This window comes from Rhinoderma darwinii, chromosome 4 (genome assembly GCF_050947455.1).
Source record: "Rhinoderma darwinii isolate aRhiDar2 chromosome 4, aRhiDar2.hap1, whole genome shotgun sequence".
Classification (NCBI taxonomy): Eukaryota; Metazoa; Chordata; class Amphibia; order Anura; family Rhinodermatidae; genus Rhinoderma; species Rhinoderma darwinii.
In genome coordinates this window covers 195353898-195362621 of record NC_134690.1, presented here as the reverse complement: position 1 = coordinate 195362621, position 8724 = coordinate 195353898, and positions in this window count along the sequence as shown.

Below are 8724 nucleotides of genomic sequence, written 5' to 3'. Positions count from 1 at the left end.
TAAGTATTTTGACCCCACAGTTTTCGCAGGAAGTAATGCAAAGCAGGTGGAAAGAAAATTTTATTTCACTTTTTTTCACAAATGTGTCATTTTAAGGTCAGATTTCTTGTACAGAGGACATGAGAATAAGGAAATGCACCAGAAAATGTATCACCCTGTTTCTCCTGTGTTCAAAAATATCCCCATTGTGGCCCTTATGCGTTTCCTGGACACACGGCAGGACCCAAAAGGAAGGGAGCACCCGGAGGCTTTCAGGACACACATTTTGCTTGAAAATGGGAGGATTCTACTTTTCTAGATTGAGAAATATATGTCCTTAAAGGGAATGTGTTGCCAGCAAAACATGTTTTTTTTTTTTTTTTTTAATTAAACATTTAGTGTGTAGGTGTTTAAACATTGTTCAAATTTTTTTTATTTTTTTCACGATTCAGGAAATATTATAAATTAGATTCTAATTTATAATATTTCCCATTGCTGGTCACTAGATGGAGCTATTCCCAAAATTGCAACATTGCATGTGGTAAAGCAACCACATTGCTTTTTGCTGCAAAATTGGGAAAAAAGCACTCGCTCTAGTGAGCTCTGAGAATCCCCCCCTCCTTTATCCTGGCTAGTGCCGGGATAAACGAGGGGATTGAACGGTCTAACCTCCTACACTGTGTCGCCATTTTTTGAGCTAACACACACTGTAGTAGGTTTACATACAGTAGTAAACAAACACGAACATACATAGAAATCTCTTACGTGCTCCTGCCGCCGCGGCTCCCTCCGGCCCGTCCGCTCCGTCTGCTGCCGCTGGTCCAAGTGCACAAGTCCGGAAGCCGCGGCCGGAAGTAGTAATCTTACTGTCCGGCCGCGACTTCCGGTCCACAGGAAAATGGCGCCGGACGGCGCGCATTTCAAATTGGACTGTGTGGGAGCGGCGCATGCGCAGTTCCCACACAGACGGCGTACACAGAAGTGGATGGGACGGGACCCGTTCGCAGTCCCTATGGGACTGGCTGCCGTATTCCATGTCTGTATGTGTCGTTAATCGACACATACAGAAATGGAAAAAAAAATGGCAGCCCCCATAGGGAAGAAAAAAGTGAAAAAATAGAAAAAAGTAACACACAAATAAATAAAAACGTTTTTAATAAAACACTAACATTAAACTGACATGAAAAATTTTTTTGTGGTGACACTGTTCCTTTAACAGTTTCTACACACTATGACTATGTCGTGCTAAGAAAGCAGCTGTCCTGAAATCATGTCAGTCCATAGACATTATGTATATCAACCCGCTCTGATATATAGTAAGTTAGAGTGGGAAAATCTATTAAACTGTTGGCGGAAAAAGGCAATATATCCCAAAAAAAAGGAGGAAGAATGTATACAGCTATGTGGAAAACTAGAGCATGTTCACAGGATGAAAGAAAATTTGTAGGGCTGTAATGACTTTATTATTCAAAGTGACTGGTCATACAACGTCTCTTTAGCTCCATCAATCCCTATATAAGGGGCGAACGTGCTAAGTGACGCGGTACACCATAACAAGCCCCTGCCCGGCAAGGTAGGAACCGCCATGTGCACAAAACAACCAATCACCTGTAGAATATATAAAGGGGCAGTGTCCCACACCGTATGTATAGATACAGTAAAGGACCACTACTCCCCAAATTAATGTCGCTATTTCTAGAAGTATTGTCGGGTGTAAGAGGTCCACCAAAAACCAGAACAAAACTGTAATAAAGCCCATAGTGTATTGATAAGGAACAGCTCGCTTATTAGAAATCCTCAGAATAAAAAGAAAAAATTATGCCGTATCCCCAGTGAGTAACAGCTATTTATGGCAGGACATAGTCATGACGGAAAAGGAAATAAAAAGCTTTCAGGGCACAATTTTATCTTGAATGAATTTCAGGGCCTTATTCCACTTTCTATAACTGGGTTATATCCCAAAATGACTCAATCTAGAAAAGTATATTTCCCTCCCTCCCAAAAAAAGTGATTAAAAAAAAGAAATCTCTAAAAGAACCCTACATTTTGGCATCTCCTAAATATAAAGCGAAGCTGCTTCCCTAAAAAAAAAAAAAGGCGTACAGAAAAATAAAATCCTAAATAAATCCTGCATTTTAACTTTTATAGCTCACAAAAGAAAATTAGTAATGTGCGACGGTATGATAGATTTCAAAACAGGGACTTATGCATAGACCGGGGTTGGAAGGACAAGCGGAACAATAATATCTTGACTCACTTCGCTGTCCTCGTTTGCTGCAGACCCGACACCGTTTTTTGGGGTATTTTTGGTTAGGTGTTGAAGGGATGGGGTGTAAAAAATGTTTTTCAACAAGTCGCCGTACATCCTCTGACTCATGGACTACTCTCTGGTCTGCAGATTGAAATAGGAGATCTTCAATCACTTTCTCCTGAAATTCAAAGAATGTCGCCCTGCCCGCTGATTTTTTGTACAGGACAAATGCATTGTGCATTGCAACCTGGATGAGGTATATTGCCACTTTCTTATACCACGTTCTGGTTTTCCTTTTAACCAGATAAGGTTGTAACATCTGGTCGCACAAATCTACCCCACCCATGAATTTGTTATAGTTGATGACACACACAGGCTTTTGTCTATCTGCAGAGGCCCCACGTTCTCTAATAGTTGCTGTTGCATTTGTATGGATAGTGCTGATCATGTAGACGTCCTTGCGGTCACGAAATTTTAAAGCCAGCATCTTCTTAATTTGAAAAGTGCATGACTCCCCCTTTGGTAGTTTTTTATCCACAAGTTGACGTGGGAAACCTTTGCGATTCCTGCGTATTGTGCCACAGGCTCCGGTGTTGGCACAATGAAGGGCGCTAAACAATGGCACACTGGTATAAAAACTGTCCGTGTATACATGATACCCCTTGTGTAGGAAAGGGCCAATTAAATCCCACACAATCTTACCAGTGGTACCAATATTTGGAGGGCACCCTGGTGGATTGAATTCACTGTCTTTACCCTCGTAGATCTTAAACGCACATGTGTAGCCAGTAGTGCTTTCACATAATTTGTAGATCTTTACCCCGTATTTTGCACTTTTTGAGGGTATGAATTGGCGGAATGAGAGACGCCCTTTGAAATTCATTAGCGATTCATCCACTGCTACATTTTGTTCAGGGGTATATGCTCCTAAAAAGGAGGAATTAAGAAAATTTAGCAAAGGCCTTAATTTATACAGCCGGTCACGACTTCTGTCGCTGGAAGGGGGTGCCTGTAGATTGTCACTAAAGTGGAGAAATTGCATAAGTATTTCGTACCTGCTGCGTGACATAATGCCAGAAAAAATGGGGGTGGCATGTATAGGGCTTGATGCCCAATATGACCTAATAGAGGTTTTTTTTTATAATTCCCATGTTAAGGGTGAGGCCCAGAATTTTTTTTATTTCCGTTGCATTTGTGGGATTCCACAACCTGGCATAAGGTGACGAAGGCTTATTGGCAATGTACTGCCTGGCATACAAATTTGTTTCCTGCACAAAATGTTCCAAAACTTGGTCCGTAATAAAAATATTAAAATAATTTAGTGGTGAGAAATTACTGACATTGGGATTTATGTCAGGAGTAGCAATAAAGTCATTTATGGTGGGAGAAAATAGACTTGTGGGTTCCCACCCTAAATCGGTTTGGTGGGGTTCTGCAATGTCAGGGGCTGCACTTTGAACGGACGTTGTGGCAACTGCGCCGTCTCCCATATCACTGGTGCTGGGTCTCATATCCGTAGAATCCCTTGAATCGACACTTTCGCTGTCGCTTTCAAGAAAAAACTCAACTTCAGATGCAGAATCCGTATCTGAGCATAGCATCTGATAGGCTTCCTCAACGCTGTATCTTTTGGCAGCCATAATGATTATACAGTCTAAACCGCAAATAATAAACGTAACTAGCGGTTAAATTTTTTTTATCAACTAATCACACTAAAGGAATTAAACTTTTTTTTTTTAAAACCTAAACCCTACGCCTAACACAAACTGTAAACCCAAGCCCAGAACAGCACCCTACGCCGTCTAACAGCGTACACCCCGTCTAACAGCGTACCCTAAAAAGAAAGTAGTTTATAGTACGATTCTTAGTATATACAGTAAATATATTTATATATATGTATATACTGAAAAAATGATTTATTTTTTTTAAACTGTGTGAGGAACAACTGATTTTCTGAGGGGACACTGACACACTTGTATCTGTTTCTCTCCACAGCTAGAACAGAGTGAGGAGAAACAGATACATGTTTTTACTTTTATTTTACAGTATTGATCACTATGATTGGATCTCATAGTGAACACAAAAAAGATCAGGAACCAATACTATTGGCTCCTGATCACTGCTCTAAGAACAGAGCTGGTAGCAACAGCTCGTTCTTAGAGCAGGAGCTGTCATTTAGACACTCCCGGCGGCTCTGTACGCAGAAACAGCATGTGACCGCTGTGATTGGTTGTCACAGCGGTCACGTGCTGTTACGACGAAATCGGCAGGTCCTGATGGCTGCACTAAGAACCGGACCTGTTACTTACAGCCGGTTTTTAGTGCAGACTTGATCAGGGTGCCGTTAAACCCACTCTACTACAACGACGCCAAAAGGAGTTGTTGTAGACTGAGTACATGCACCGCCCGACGTCAAAACACGGTGGGCGGTCGTTAAGGGGTTAAAAGGATGAGATTTCAAAATTCGAGATTACCATGGAAAGTCCCTTACCAGAAAGTGTAGTTTATATTCCATTGAATCAGCATTTTTATTCAATAGAATCACAGACTTTTTTCATGCATACTTGCATTTCTAGTTATAATTTAATAATATAAATTATAATTTCACACACATTGTACATTTTACAAGCTATTGAACATGTTTCCAGATCATCTTGTCTTAGGGTACAGTCCCACTTAGTGGCGTTCGCATGCAGCCAAATCCCACTCACTTACGGTGGCCAATGGCCACACGGCAGAATTGTGTGGTCATTGGCCACCGAAAATTGAGTGGGGTTTCGCCCACGTGCGGACGTCGTTAAATGAGTCCATACCCCCACACTCTTGGAATGACAAATGAATTATATGTGTGTGATTTATTTCAGCTGTGTCTATTTTGTTCACCCCCGCAATAAATTTTCACGCCATGCTGTGTTCACAACTGTGCTACAAGTTTCGTTATTCTGTTCCGTCATAGGAGCAGAACAATGAAAATAATGGAAGCACCGGACCTGTCAAATTACTTTAATGGGTTCCGTCTGGTTTCTGTCATTTTGCCAGACAAAATATCGCTGCATGATGCTCTATTTTGTGCGGCAAATATGATGGAATCTGTAAAGGATGCTCCTAACAGAGCCTCCAACAGAGATGTGAACACTGCCTTAGGGCTTATTCACACAAACGTAGTATATGCATGTATTTCAATGAGGTCGTCCACATGGCCGTTGTTTTAACATACCTCCCAACTTTCAAGTATCACAAAGAGGGACAACCGATGCGGCGGCACAGCGCGTTGCAGAAATGTTTTTCCTTTTAAGCCACACCTCTAATCCCTGCCCATACACACCCGATTCAGTTTACACAGTATCATGCTCCCATAGTGCCTCCCACACAGTATAATACCAAATAGCTGCCCCCACACAGTACAATGCCACTATACAGTATACTGCCCCCATAGCTGACACCATACAGTATACTGCCCCATAGATGCACCCATACAGTATAAAGCCAACACCGATGCCCCCATATAGTATAATGCCCCCATATAGTATAATGCCCCCATATAGTATAATGCCCCCATATAGTATAATGCCCACACAGATGCCTCTAGTATTATGCCAACACAGATTTTCTCATGCAGTATATTGCCCATACAGATGCCCGCATGCAGTATAATGCCTCCATAGCAGCCCCCATACAGTATAATGCCCCCTTAGCTGCCCCTAGTGACAGTGCCCTTGTAGATAGTGCCCATGTACATAGCGCTACAGTGTCCCCTGTAGATAGTGCCCTTATATAGTGCCACAGTGTCCATGTAGATAGTGCCACATCCCCTGTAGATAGCGCCTTTGGGATTCCACTCCTAGAGGGAAGCCACGTCAGTGGCTACTCCTTGAGTGGAATTCCCATTGCCGACTGGCCAGGGATCCCGCTCCAGGATGAGCCCCGATGTCGTGACATCAGGGGTTTCCTCTAGGAGCGGAATCCCTGGCCAGATCATCGGCAACGGGGATTCCGCTCAAGGAGTAGCCACTAATACTGAAGCAAGAAACAATCCGCTCCCTGATTCAGAATTAGTTCATAGTGGAGGAGCAGAGGGAGCTACTCCGCTCGCAATAGACGCCCTGAGCACAGTGCTACTTTAAGCGATGTGCTCGAGGAAGAAACATCGCCGACTCTGGCCGGGGATTCCGCTCCAGGAGGAGCCCCTGACGTCAATGTCCATATATGGACAGTGACCTCAGGGGTTTCCTCTAAGAGCGGAATCTCCGTCCAGATCATAGGCAACAGGGATTCCACTTACGGAGTAGCCACCGACGTCACTGTCCATATATGGACAGTAATGTCAAGGGCTTCCCCGAGCACAGTGCTTAAAGAGACTCTGTCACCACATTATAAGTGCCCTGTCTCCTACATAAGGAGATCGGCGCTGTAATGTAGGTGACAGTAATGCTTTTTATTTAAAAAAACAATCTTTTTTTCACAACGTTAGGAGCGATTTTGGTTTATGCTAATGAGCTTTCTTAATGCCCAAGTGGGCGTACTTTTACTTTCGATCAAGTGGGCGTTGTACAGAGGAGTGCATGACGCAGACCAATCGGCATCATGCACTCCTCTCCATTCATTTACACTGCACTAGCGATATCGTTATATCGCTTTGTGCAGCCACATAAGCCCTAACATTACTACAGTGTCCTGATAATGAATACACCTGATCATCCAGCCTGGACGTCATGTGTACTCAGAATCCTGACACTTCTGAATCTTTTCTGTGAGATTTACAGCAACGGATACGAAATCTCATTTACCTCGTAATCTCGCGAGATTTCGTATCCGTTGCTGGAATCTCACAGAAAAGATTCAGAAGTGTCAGGATTCTGAGTACACATGACGTCCAGGCTGGATTTCATGTGTATTCATTATCAGGACACTGTAGTAATGTTAGGGCTTGTGTATGAGGCTGCACATAGAGATATAACTATATCGCTAGTGCAGTGTAAATGAATGGAGAGGAGTGCATGATGCCGATTGGTCAGCGTCATGCACTCCTCTGTACAACGCCCACTTGGTCGAAAGTAAAAGTACGCCCACTTGGGCATTAAGAAAGCTCATTAGCATAAACTAAAATCGCTCCTAACGTTGTGAAAAAAGATCGTTTTTTTTTAAATAAAAAGCATTACTGTCACCTACATTACAGCGCCCATCTCCTTATGTAGGAGACAGGGCACTTATAATGTGGTGACAGAGTCTCTTTAAATTATCGCTGTGCCCAGGGAGTCTTCGGCAAGCGGAGGAGCTCCCTCTGCTCCCCCGCTCTGAACTAATTCTGAAGCAGGAAGCTGATGTTTCCCTGCTTCAGAATTGGGTTCAACTGTATCTCCGTCCTGAGGACGCAGATACAGTTGACAGCGGGACCCCCCCCCCCCGGCCGCCTGGGACAGCGGGACACTGCCTGGAATCGGGGACTGTCCCGCTGGATCTGGGATGGTTGGGAGGTGTGGCTTTTATGGACCGTGTGAAGGGTCTGTGGAAAAATAGGACATATCCTATTTTCTCCAGTTTTCACGGATCCCTCCATAGACTCGAGGCTATGAAAACGGGTTCCGCATGGGTGCAACTTGGACATGAAAAACGGACGTTTTTCACGTCCGAGTTTGCACTTGGATGTGTGACTGTAGCCTTAGGCTATGTTGTCACAGGTCAATATGCTGCATAAAAGCATGCAGCATATCCGACCTAGTGCTTGAAAAAATAAATAAGTCTATACTTACTCCCGGCCTTTGTCATGGCGACACGTCCCTCTGTTCTCCATGTAGTCCGGCCTCCTGGGATAATGCTGAAACCCATGTGACCGCTGCAGCAGTCACAAGGCATGATACGTCATACCAGAAGGCTGGCCTGGATGGAGAACCGAAGAAAGTGTTCTATGACCGCTTAGCTTTTTTATTAGTTTTAAACCAAAAAAGGTGTTTGTTTCTTTCTCATTTGCGTTTTGTTTTTTTTTTGTGGCGGAATCGGAACACTCGGCTATTTGTTGCGGGTTTTACAACCCATTGAATTCAATGGGGAAAACCTGCAACAGAAGAGAAACGGATCCGCATCATAAATTTACTTACTGCAGATTTTAAATCGGCACCGCAGGTCAATTTAATAACGTTTTTACTGTGTATTTTTTATGCAGCGTATTCATGAGATTTGTTCAAATCTCATTCCATTACAGTAAATTCTGCAGAATTTTTGCTACATGGGAACCCAGCCTTATGATGCTAAGGAGGTGCCTGCCAGCAGCTCCCCTCCCCTCTCGTTCGAGAGTAATATGTATGCCAGACAGAGCGGAGAATTGGGGAATCTGGGGTTAATAATAATAACTTTATTGACATGATTGACCGCCAGGTTTAAAAATAAAACACTTTTTACTTTTTTTTACTAACAATGATTGAGATCACTTTCTAGAAAGAGAATCTGTCACAGGAGAAAATCTTCATGTAATAATGGCCCCAATAAAGAGAACTTCA